Below are 13,341 nucleotides of genomic sequence, written 5' to 3'. Positions count from 1 at the left end.
TCAATTATTACTAAAAGCTCATAACCAACATAAAAATGTTCCCTGATCTATCTTTCTCCAAGTTTCCACAAACCTCATCCTCAGAGACAAGTAGCTGAATTATTTTTTAACAGTTTGTTTTGGAATTTTCACACTCCATATTTCCAAATATGTGCATACTGCTATTACATGTTTCAACTCTTTTAGATTGTATCTATTGAGTTCCTTTTACAGTAAAGGAGATTTCTTACTTTTATTTCACCAACCCCTCTGCTTCTCCTTCCCTATTTTCCCAATATAATTACACCATAATTTAAATTATTGTTCTTTGAAAATCTTATTCACAGCTGAGCATTGTAGCATACTTCAGCCTCAAAAGTCTCACTGCTCAACTTTGGACTAACTGGTTGCCTAGAAGACCAGGTGCCCATTTGTCACCCTGAGATCTTCCTTTCCTAACATCCTGAAGGTTCCCTGAGCCTCTCTCTAATGTCAGTTCTTTTATCATTGCCTGAGAAATGGTGTACTGGAGGGAAATGTTTTGACTCTTGGAGCATCTGAATATGTCTTTTTCACAGTAGGTATGAATTGTTAAATTGAGACATATTTACTTTCAGAAATTTGAAGGTTTTTGCTCCATTGTTTTCATATAACTGGATTTTTTTTCCTACTACCAAGAAGATTGTATAGTCTCTTTGTCCACATTATTCTAATATTTCATGAATATTTATCCTAATGGCTTTATTTTTCATCCATTTAAAACCAGGCAAAACTGTGGAGATATCCTATGTTCCTATAAACTTTTCTTCTGAGCTTGTTTAATTGAAGGTCTTATAACCTTTTCTTATGAGCTTGTTTAATTGCAGATCATATAGCCTGAGCCAAAGTTTGCAAATAAGAGGAGTAATTGGAAGCAAACAAAATGCAAGACGTCTCTCAACAGTTAAAATAAGATCTGACCTACTGGCATATTTTTATTTAAAAAAATTTCTATAAACTATGAGTCAAATATGCCAACTTGAATCCCCATTACAGATCCACCTCCTTTTTTTCTGACACCGTACAACTCCCTTAACTCTCAGATTCGGGAGACAGATTTGAGCCTTGCCTCCTATCTCCTTGCTGGTAAACTTGGCAATAAAACTCTTTTCTCAAAATCCTGATGTCTTAGCTTTGGTCCTGTGTGTTGGGCAGTGGGCCCTTGTTAGGGCTCACATTTGGGCAACCATGAAGGGGACTGCATAGTGTCCAGACACCTGCCAGAGATACTGCAGCCCTATAGGGTGCAGCCCATTCCCCTGTCAACTTTCAGTGGTGACCTAGACTGGTTTGTTTAGAGGCTCAACAATCAGTGTTCCTACTACCCCTCTTCCCAGCACTTCGGGCTTTTTGACGTTATTTTCAGTTTTGAGGAAATAAATAGTTCTGGGAATAGATATGTTTTGAGTGAGTCAGCCTGTATAAGTACCTATTCTCTTGGCCAGTGTTTGTTAGGACCGTGGGTTAGAGTCTCACCCTTTTGGTTTAGCATTTCCCTTTGTGGTTAGGGTTCCCTTCCATGGGCAAGGTAGTTCTGCTGCAGCTAGAGGCCCACCTGTTTGGATAAGTCTTGTCCATTGGAGTTAGAGCCCTTTTCTGGAATGAGGGAACAACTTTTGTTGGGTTAGAGTCCCAAGATTAAGGACAACATAAGGGAATTTAGCCACAGAGCTACTCATATTGGTACTGTTTTAGATTGCTAAATGCTGCCAAAGCAATATACCAGAAATGTGGTGGCTTTTACCATGGGCGTTTAGTAGGTTAAAAGTTCTGAAGTATGAAAGTGTCCAAATCAGGGCATCATCAGGAGATGCCTTCTTCCTGAGCAGCAGTGGTGGGCAATCAAGTACATGGTAATGTCATCAAAAAGTGCTTTCTTTCTGAGCTGGAAGCTCAGGCACAGTACAGAGTCTACTGGTCTCCGTCTCTGCCTCCTCTTCCAGGCAATGTTGCCTTTAACTTCTTGCTTTGGTGGCATCTATCTCATGGGTTCCTCTCTGTCTCTGGGACCTTTTTCCTATATCTGTCACTTTTTATTCCTCCATTTACAAAGTACTCTTATAAGAGGATTAAGACCCACTCTGGGGAATCGGACTTGGCCCAATGGAGAGGGCATCCGCCTACCACATGGGAGGTCTGCGGTTTAAACCCTGGGCCTCCTTGACCTATGTGGAGTCAGCCCATGCACAGTGCTGATGCATGTAAGGAGTGCCGTGCCACGCAGGGGTGTCCCCTGCATAAGGGAGTCCCACGTGCAAGGAGTGCGCCCCGTAAGGAGAGCTGCCCAGTGCGAAAGAAAGTTCAGCCTGCCCAAGAATGGTGCTGCACACACGGAGAGCTGACACAACAAGATGATGCAACAAAAAGATACACAGATTCCTGATGCCGCTGATAAGACTAGAAGCGGTCACAGAAGAACACAGTGAATGGACAGAGAGAGCAGACAACTGAGGGGGAGGGAGAGAAATTAATTAATTAATTAATTTAAAAAGACCCACTCTGGGTCAAGCCCTACTAAAGTGATCTAATCAAAGGGAAGGTCCCTTAACTGAGTCTAAACAAAAGGTCCCATCTACAATAGATTTACCTGCACAGGAATGGATTACCATTAAGAAGAGGATCCACAAAAGACTCAAACGGTCACAGGACTTAACTAGGAAGATCCTTGTAAGAAATTGTAACTATATTAATTATATATCTGATTATAGTCCTTTAGAATATTTTACTAAATTGGTCAATGTTCAGCTATGAGACAATGAAAAAGAAAAAAGACGATTTTTGGTAACATGACCTGGCAGTCATATGAACTAGAATCTGGGCTTGAAAAAAATCAATCTTTAAATTACAACTCTATCCTATAATTAGATTTATATGATTAAAAAAAAGAGAAATAGAATGAAATCTTGTATGTTCAATCTTGTATGTCTTTGTATCAAAATAAGAATTTACAGGAAAAGCAAAAATTATTGTTTATAACTAGAAAGTTTATGTTTCTGTGTTTCTATGTTTTTGCATCTGACTCATAGCTAAAGATTTTTAATTGAATCTATAAGCTCTCTATTTGTGCCTGCCTGTTTGTTCGATGTATATTTTCCTAAATCTGGAGGGCATTACCAAATTAAATGATGCAAAAATTCTCAAAAGAATTTTTAAGAATTCTTTAAAAATTCTCAAAAGAGCACTTTTCAAATTGCTTAAAGATAATTAAACATATATATGCATATGCTTTATATATATGCTTTATAAGTAAGCATTTATATATTTTATATATGTATGCCTTATTTTATATATATATATATATACACTTTATAAATATATAAATATATAAATATTCCTGGAGTCCCAGAAATTAAAGGAGTTGAACTTCTAATATTCTTTAAACTCCTCCTGTCTTCCTCCTCTATGTCCTGCTTTAGCCTCTCTTTCTATAGTGATAAAGTTTTTAAATCTTACTAAAGACTCAGTCATTTTTCCAAAATATTCAGTCTTATTCAGATTATGAACTTTGATACTCAAACCTTTACTAATTAATTTACAGGACAGCTGTAAAGCTCATCCCAAAATCTAGATAAACAAAGCTAATTAGAAAAATTCCTTAAATAACTTTTCAAAATGGAAAACTTCTAAAGCACTTAAACTAGCTAAAAAAAAAAAAAAAAAAAACACCAAAACTTCCTAAAGTCATACCTGAAGTTTTTCTCAAATTATTGATGGAAGAGAAACTCCAAAAATGTACCTCAAACTTGATGAGACCATACATAAATATTTATAACAGACTCAGGGAAAAAAATGAGAAAAAGACATTCTCCCAAGCTAAAACAGCAGCAAATGAGACCCAATAAACCCTCCAGGCCCCAGGATTTAGGACACTGGTACTAGTAATTATTGTAAACAACCTAGACATAAGACAAGAAACTGCCTTAAACTCCCACAAAACAGCAGAAAACCCCTACTGCTCTTTCCCCTCTAAGAAAGTAAATTGCCTTTCAATGTAACTACGAGGGCTTTCCTGGAAATTGGCAGAGACTTTTCAATTGTTCGCATCACATCTTAAGCTTAATAGATCTAGTAATTGGAAATAATTAAAAATGAAGGCATCAGGCTCTAATAAATAGTAAAGCCACCTTGTCAGTCTTAAATCACACTACCCTCATTTAAAACTCTTAAAATCAGATTCAACAGACCAGGATAAAGAAGTAAGCTCCATACATATTCCTTTTCTTTCAGTTAAAGAAATAAAATTTAAGTTCCACTTTCTTTTAAATCCTATTCCAGCCCATTTACACACATTCTTTATATCGCACCTGACCCTGTCCCCAGGGCCTTCTCCTAGGCATTATAAATTTCTCTCTTCCCAAGACCAGCACCATCAATCAGCAGAGTTGCAACACCTACTGTCCAATTCATTGAACTCACCCAAGACAACTAACAAGGAGATGATGATGGACAACAACCATCTCAAGGAACAGAGTCTTTCCAAGCTAGCTGCAAGCAAGATAGTTTCATCATCTGCCCATGGGATCTAAGCTCCCTCTCAATTAGAATCAGAGTGGGCAACACCATGCCCAAATTCTCAAGATTGGGGAATGAACAATGGACTAAAGTATACTTATTATTCTTCTACTATAGACATTATTATTCTAGCAATGGAAGAATACTTATTGATATAAAGGAAGGATGGGAGAGGGAGGAATTGGTGTAATATGGGGGCATTTTGGGGACATTGGAGTTGTTCTGCATGACATTACAATGACAGGTATAGGCCATTATATATTTTGTCATAACTTACAAATTTATGCAGGACAGAGTGTAAACTATAATGTAAACTACTGTCCATGGTTAGTAGCAATGCTTCAATATGTGTTCATCAATTATAATCAGTGTAACACACTAATGAGGGATCAACTAATGTTGATGTGGGAAAGTACGAGAGGAAGAGGGAGTGGGGCATATGGGAACCTCTTATAATTTTTATGTAACATTTATGTAATCTAAAGCTTCTTTAAAAATAAAAAATTAATTAAAAATTTTTTATTGTGATATATTTATTAAATAATACACAGTATAGTGAGGACTTAGTATGATTTTTATTTTGAAGCAGGATGTTCTGAATACAGTGGATACCTGCCTGCAACAAGGTTGGTGAGGTTGGCAGAGATGGTTTTATGATGCTGTGGGAAAACTGTGTATTATTTTAAAAATATATCACTTCCACACCAGCACATCCACATAAGTTTTTAAGTGCATAAAATAAAATTACAAAGGAAATCAGTTACATATATTGAAGTACAGCTACTAAAGTAAAAAAACATATGATATAATACTACACATATGTGCTTCTTTCTCAACACAAATAATAATCAAATACATAAAAAATACAGGAAAAGTTAAAGTTAAATTTTATTTTTTAAAGACATATCAATGTGCTGACTATTGTTTATCTTGAATAAGAACATTAAACTGTGGTGTAGAATACGACAATGCAATGTGTATATCATGTTGGACATCTAACCGAGTTGGTTTATTCAAGCTCAAAGACCCCCTGAAATCTTTCTAAGGACCCCGAAGAGTACCTGGTTAAGAGTCCCTGCCTAAAAGGAACCTTGACCAGTCCCATCCCAAATAAGAGGAGCAATCTGCCCAGCTCTAAACAAGGCAAACCAGGTTGAACCTTCAAATAAATTTAGGAATCCAATTTCTACAATATCTTGCAAGGCCAAAAACAAAATTTGATAAGCTTATTTAAAATACTTTTAAAGCTTTCATATCAAACAGTACATTCATGCAAAGCTAAAATTTGTTTTTCTTTTCTTTCTGTTAAAATAATCAAATTTTCTTGAATTGGTGGTCTGTTCTTACAGAGAGGTTATGAAAAGTTTTCCTTAACTTTATAATTATTTTATCTAGATTACGAAGACTTTAGTCATATGAGAATAGCATTTTCTTTCATGTTTATATTGATCTTATCATCCTTTCTTGTGTTACAGAACAAGTCTTCTCACTTAAGATAAATCCAAATATTTTTCTCACAATAATATTAATTCCTATTTACTCCTTCATTGTCATTTTGGTTAAATAAAAACCCAATTATTGTTTCACAGTGACCCATTTTCCTGTTTAGTATAATGCTCAAACCTGGCAACTTCCTTCCCAAAATCAAATGCTAAAGAATATCTTTATTTCAAACTGTTGCATAGAATTGTAGAAGGAGAGGTACTAGAAATAGTAAAGTTGGTTTGATATGTTAGGAGTTGCATAGGAAGTGTTATCAAATTAAAAGGGATTTCCTAACCTTCTGTTGGTTAACTTTGTATAGGTAAAATATTATTCATATAAATATTTAGAAATTATATGGAATTTCTTTATATTTGACAGTGTTCTCACTATCAATGATATATCCTGATACGGGTTTGCGTGATATTAGACAATGATATGGTGGTGTAGTCATGGTTTTGATTATTCTTAAAATAAATATTACATGTCACAGAAACAACCAAGTGTCCTTGTCAGTTACATTGTTTTACTCTGATACTTCTCTGAAAGTATATGTGATCAGCTGCAAGTCAGAACTGCTTCTTCAGCAAAAAAAGGACTTTAAACACAAAGCAAGGCACATTTATAAATTACGTTCTACCTGTCAATTAACATAATGTTGGTAAGAGTGTAAAAGTGAGACAGGGATAGGTGCTTCAACTGACAAGGATATCTTGGACATCTTCAAGTGGGTTTTATACACTTACATACTTCTGTGGGATATGAAGGTGTCCTTGGTGGTATATGTCTGTTTCATGGATGAAGAGAAGTTTTTCCTTTCACAAGGCTACTCCCCTCACAGTAGCTAAATAACAAAACAAAACAAAGCAAACAAACAAGCAAAATAATAATTAAATTTTCCCCACCTGGGAATTCCTGCTATTCTTTCAAGAAATAGGAACTACCAATTTTCTGAAATTGTAATCAAAGAACTTTGCAAGATATAAATCTAAAATCCACTCCTTTTGAGAAACATAAATTATCACCATTTAGATTCATAACAAGGAGACACATAAAGATAAACTCTCAAATATTTAAGCTTTGCCTCATGCAAAATATGCTAGTAAGTCCTTGATCTTGAAGCTTGCACTTATAAAATTTATTTCTATACTGACAAAACTAAACCTACTTATGAATAATGCCTGATTCACCCCCTGAAAACCTCCTTGCTACTCAAATGTGACCTCCTACTAACCCAAGCTCTGCAAAGAAACTATCTTCCCCCAATATGTGGGACATGACTACCAGGGATAAGCCTCCTTGATGCTGAGGGATTAATACCAAATATTGGTAAGCAATGCCTTCAGAGACAAATCTGAATACAAAGGGGGGAAAATGTTTTTTAAAAATAAAACGAAATAGAGTTTCTAGGGCTAACAAATTTCAAATAGGTCATTCTAGCAGCTACTCTTGTGCAGGTCTCAGTCACAGGCTGCCACGGTGTGAAGGGCCTCAGGAACAACACTCCTGAAAGCCTCGAAGACAACCAGACGCCATCAACAGGCCACGTGACTAAGAATCAACACCCCCCAGTAGGCTTTATCTAAGAATCTATAGAAAGCTATTTCTGCAATATGATATGGTTATATTCACTCATGTCTCCTAATCGTAATTCTTCTACTTCTTTTATTTAAACCTATGACTTTCAATGCACTTATTAAGTTTATTTCTCAAAGACTTCAAGCCGCCACATTGTTCCTAGGCTGTTTAAGTCCTGAAACCAAGGGGTACCAGTCCCTCCGTGAACAACCAGGAACTCACCAGTAGCTTTAGCTCCAAGCCAAGCAATTTCATTCCTCACATCCTAATCTACACCCTTAGTCAGCATGAAGCAGCCAGAGCAGTCATTGTCCCAAATTCCTCAAGATTGAAGAATGTTCAAAAACTCAAGGTGGGGGGACTGAAACCATGGGCAGGCAAAACTGGTTTATGGAGATATCCACTCTTCCTATATATATAATCTTTTCATCTGAGCTTGTTTAACTGAAGGTCATAACATAACCTGAACCAAAGATTATTGGAATGAGGAGTCATCAGAAGCAAATAAAATTTGAGGGGTCCCTCAAAGAAGACTATAACATCTGGCTCACTGGCGTATTTCTATAAAAAAATTTTTTAAAAGTTCAAAAACCACCAGTCAAAATATGCCATCTTGAATCCCTGTCACTCTACCCACTTCCTTTTGTTCCTCTCCCATAAAACTCCCTTAATTTTCAGATCAGGAGACAGATCTGAACCTTGCCTCCTACTTCCTTGTTGGTCAACCTTACAATAAAACTCTTTTCTCAAAATCCTGTTGTCACAGTACTAGCCTCTATGTAAGTCAGACAGCAAACCCTTGCTCAGTAACACATTGTGACAGGTACTTATTTTATCATGTCTTAGTCTGGCAGTTTGTACCTTCAGTTCTGGGTACTTTTGTCAAAATATTTCATTGACCATTTTCTCAACTCTGTTTTCCCTTTATAGCCTCCATAAAACTCCTGTTTTTAAGATATAGGTCCTTCCAGACTAGTTTCTAATTTTCTTTTCTCTCCTATTTTGCATCTCTTCATTGTTTTGCATTATTTTTCGGGAGGTTTCCTCAGATTAACTTTCCAAGCTGTCAAATGAGTTTTTCATTTCTTCTTCCCTGTTGCAATATCCAAGAGTTTCCTTTTTGTTGTCTGACTGTTTCCTTCTCATTATACTTTGTCCTTGTTTAAATAATCCAATATCTTTACTTATTTCACTGGAGCTATTTTGCAGATACTTTTTGAAGTTTCCTTCTCCTTACAGAACCTCTGTCTTCTCAAAATTACTTTTGTTTATTCGCTTATTTTGGTCTCCCTCTTCTAGATTAAAAATTATCAGATGTCTGGTAATCCTCAATTGTCTGTTAATATTTACTTATTTATTTTTTAAAAAGGTCACTGGAAGTTTTACACAAGTTGATTGAAGTTTTGAGCAAGTTGTCAGGTTGTTGAAATTAACTGCAGGTTGACTCAGTTGGGCCTTTTGTTAGAGAATCCCTGTTTTGTAGGGGAATCAGAAACCTAACAAGTATTCCAAGAACTTTAGCTTTAAAGCAAATCCCTTGTGTTAAGCAATGTCTATTTAATCCCATGTCTAGTGACAAATGTTGCTATTAGGTCTTGGGTATCTTGAGAATAGTGTGGTGTGGGTCAAGCTGGTTCTCTTTTTTCCCCACTGTTGTTTGTGGTTATGGTCAGCTTCTGTTAAATTGCTAAAGCAGTTACCAATTATCCACCTGCTTTCTGGTGACAAAATTTTTCCAAAATATTATTGTTCTTTCTTGTCTTTGAGTACTTTTTTTTTTTTTTAATTATCTGGTTGATGGCTTAAAACTCAAGGTTTTAGAAATATTAGCAATAGAAAAAGTAGTCATAGATTGCCATTTTCACCTGGAAATCTACAAATTTAACTACTACAGTTGGTTAAATTTCAGCATTTCAAAAGCATTATTTGATTTGTCTTTCTTGAAATGATAAAGTCAAAAATAAAGCTGAAGCTTTGGGCCACTTATATTTTATTCCGTATATTTCTCATTCCCTAATCTCTCTTTTTGGTAAATATTGTTGATGAATAATAATGATGTTTATGATGAGAATTAATACATCAGTATTTTCATTTAGTTTTATAAACAATTGTCCACTAAATATTTGGATAGTTGATTTTAACTGAAAATTTACCTCACTATTAGTCTTTTAATAGTGAATGTTTTCCATCTTTTAGCTTAATTTTACCTGTCCATTGGTGTAAGCATAATTTCTAATTTTTTAAAGAAATTCATGAGTAAATATTTCTTACTTTTGTATTCACATGTAAAAGACAGCCTGGCTGAATATAAAATTTCTCATAAAATTCATCAAACTTTCTCCAACATCTTTCACATATACCTATAACAAAACAATCTGAGTAGATGCAGATTTTCTGATTCATTTCATTCTTGGTATGTTACTTTGCCTGTTGGTTGTAGTTTTACGCATTGTTGAATGTTTTTATTATTTTTCTTATCTTCACAGATAATACTGCCCTAAGTCCAGAGCAATAGGAGTCTGCCATAGGTTTCTTTTCAGTGTAAAAATAATGTTTTTTGTAAGTGTGGAATGGACTGAGTTCATGGGAATTATGAAACAAGGAAAAATATTTTTTTTCTTTCTTTTAAAATTTACTGCCCCCAAATCACTCAAAGAAGTTCAGGCAGAATGGGATCCCCAATAACAGTGCTCTTTTCTGCACTCTCCTTTGTTCTGTGTATTTTAGAGAACTATTCAACCCTCTATTAAGAGCAGGAAAGTTCATGGATAGTTTAGCTGACAGAATTGGAAACGTGGACTGTTAGCCATGTGGTATTTTGAACAAAATGTCTCCTAGGCAATTTTTTTTTTGGCAAATGTATACAAATACACATACAACAATAACACAGGACAGGGTATTCTTTTTTTGAGTACTAAACCAGCTGGATATATCATTTTTCTCTCTCTTATAGCTATTATTTACTAACTACTCAGTAAATTTCTCTCATTCTTTGAGGAATTTAGCATCTGTTCCACTTGATTTCTTCAAAATCCAAATGCTAGCTAATATTAACCATTATATTAGTATCTATTACTAGGATTCTAATAACTTAGTCCCAAATTATTCCTGCTCTTCTGTTTTAGAATCTTAAATTCTGAATATGAAAATATGAAAATTTCAATGCTTCTCTTAAAATTCCAGTGTGTCCACCCCAGTTCTTTTTTATTTTTAACCTTATGAAAGTAGTTCATTCCAAAATGCCCCATTTTTTCCTTTCTTAATTTGGCTTATGATTACTCTTTAACCCATCTCCATAAACTTCTCCATAACAGAAGTTTATGGAGAAATAAAAGCAAACAACAGTCAGACCATCTAACAAAACACACAGAAAGGGCTAAACTAAGAGGAAGCAACCAGGTACAAAGCAATAGGACAGAAAGCACCAGGGAAACTAGATGTGGCTAGAAGTTTAAAGCCATGGAAAGGGCTATGACTCTGGAAGAAATTTTTTTTAAGTCATTTGTAGTCATGAATACAGACATCAGAGGAAAAGGGTAGGAAGGAAACAAGACCCTAAACTTTGCTTCTGTAAGGCTCTTGGTTTCCTAGCCAAAGGAGATCTTCATTCTTGAGGTACATATGAACCAACTGTAACTAACTAAGCAAGTAATAACTCATTCTGGGCCAATTATTCAGCTACCATGCATCTCATTTTCCTTATCTATTAAATGAGGCTAATGATAGTACCTATATCACCACCTCCTTGATAACTAACTCCATTAATATGTGTAAAGTTCCTAGAAAAGTGCTAGGGCTAAGAAAGAGCCTAAGAAAAGCTAGCTGTCGTATTTATCATCCAAATCAGAGTGAGAGCTAATGAACTACCTCTGACCCATGGCAGAGTGATTTCTCTGTTGCTTAAAATATTCTCTACCTTCTATTTAAGATCTATCTTGTCAGTGAAGAAAAATACAGAGAAATCCCCTCCTGATACAGAAAATATCATTGCTCAGGCATTAGGTTTTATTCATAGTCAGTTAAGATGTCATAAAGGATTTTCAGGTTCTACTCTCCTTATGCCTGTTCTACTGAGATTCTGACTCAGACTGACAGTGCAAGAAGTTGCATTGATTTCGTGCAATTCCATCCTGTAACAACCACACTGTAATAGCCAAATGGAAATAGCAAAACCAAGTATAAATCAAGCCACACTTTAATGCAGTTAGTGTCAATTTATTCAACATGAATGCAATTGTTTCCTAAGTTTCATTTAAAACAAAACAAAACATTATTGCAGGGGAAAGAAAACAAAACACCAGAAACTGGATGGATCCTTCTACCCTTTCGCAGAGACTAGACTAGAAATGTATTTAACAAGTGTAACAACTATCACTAAAGCACCACAGTCTACACAAGTATTCACTATATAAATATAAAGAAAATTTTGATTCAGGAAAAATAGAACAAATGTTAAAATTTAATATACTTAAAGCAAAATGCAGTTTACAGAGGGATTATATAGAATTTTGTGTCATGCATGTCCCTATATGACCCTATATGAATATTGAAAATGACATATTAATGTGATGAAAAGATTAGATTTTAAAATGATATTTAATTGTTCCACCAATCTAGACTTATTAAAGGAAAAAATACCAAAGATTGTGTGGTTCCTTGGTTCAATGTGTTTCATTTCTCTCATATGTATGAATTATTTGTGCATAATTATTTGTGCTTCTGAAAGAAAATGACTTTTTGCAATTCTCAATATATGTCATGCTGTAAATATAATACAAAGTTCACTTAAATAAGTACAAATTTGTCTAACCAGAAGACCTAAAATCAGATTAGAAGGCTAATATATATACACACTCAATCCTCCTACTGTACATTTCTGATAAATAAATGGAAAAAACCAGAGCTCTGACCTCAACAATCTGGACTGAAAAAAAAGTCATTATAATGCTTTAAAAACTTCACTGACCATGCATATTGCTCATATACAAAACAATTGTTGCTTTCATTGAAAGAATTCTTCATGAGAAGATCATAAAATCAAATCATGTTCTATGAACAATAGTTTTAGAGCCTTCATTTAAGTTTTTGAGTCATAGAATGGCACCTGTGTCTGAAGTGGATTTTTACCCATCATCCAGAATATTCAGGTAAATCAATGTGTGCATAATTGCATGAGCAATGAAGAAGCAATGAAGTAAATTCTTTAAAAACTCTGTCAAAATAGTAATGGAAACGCAATTTGCAAAAGTATTCTGTTTTTACTTCAAGGTAGTATATCGTACTTGCATATTCCATTTCATTTTCCACTTTTATGCCATTTTGAAACTTAATGGCATTTTCTCATATTAGCTATGTGTCTTCAGCATTGTAATACGGTAAGTTTTTACAGTATTGTATTTTTATTTTGAACATGACAATAATGAAGTACATCTAATCAAACAAAGGTGTTAACATAAATCCTTGACGTAGTATCAGTTACATAAAAAGTGCCTTTAATTAATTTAAGGTACTGAAAATCCACATATTTTAATAAAGCATATCATTTTGTAAGGTAGTCTTACCACTACATGTTATGCCTATCTTAATGATTTGTAAAGTAGCAAGTAGGTCAATAGAAAATATACAGAACACAAGGAGTAGAAAGATGCATAGTGCAGAAGGTAGATTAATATTCATACCAAAACTTTTTTGATTCAGGTAAAGCTTGCATAGACAGTAATTTATATAGCATTCAATCATACATTGGAAAAT

The sequence above is a fragment of the Dasypus novemcinctus genome, chromosome 13 (genome assembly GCF_030445035.2).
Source record: "Dasypus novemcinctus isolate mDasNov1 chromosome 13, mDasNov1.1.hap2, whole genome shotgun sequence".
NCBI classification, from domain to species: Eukaryota; Metazoa; Chordata; class Mammalia; order Cingulata; family Dasypodidae; genus Dasypus; species Dasypus novemcinctus.
The sequence above is the reverse complement of the archived record's forward strand: the minus strand, read 5'-3'. Positions refer to the sequence as shown.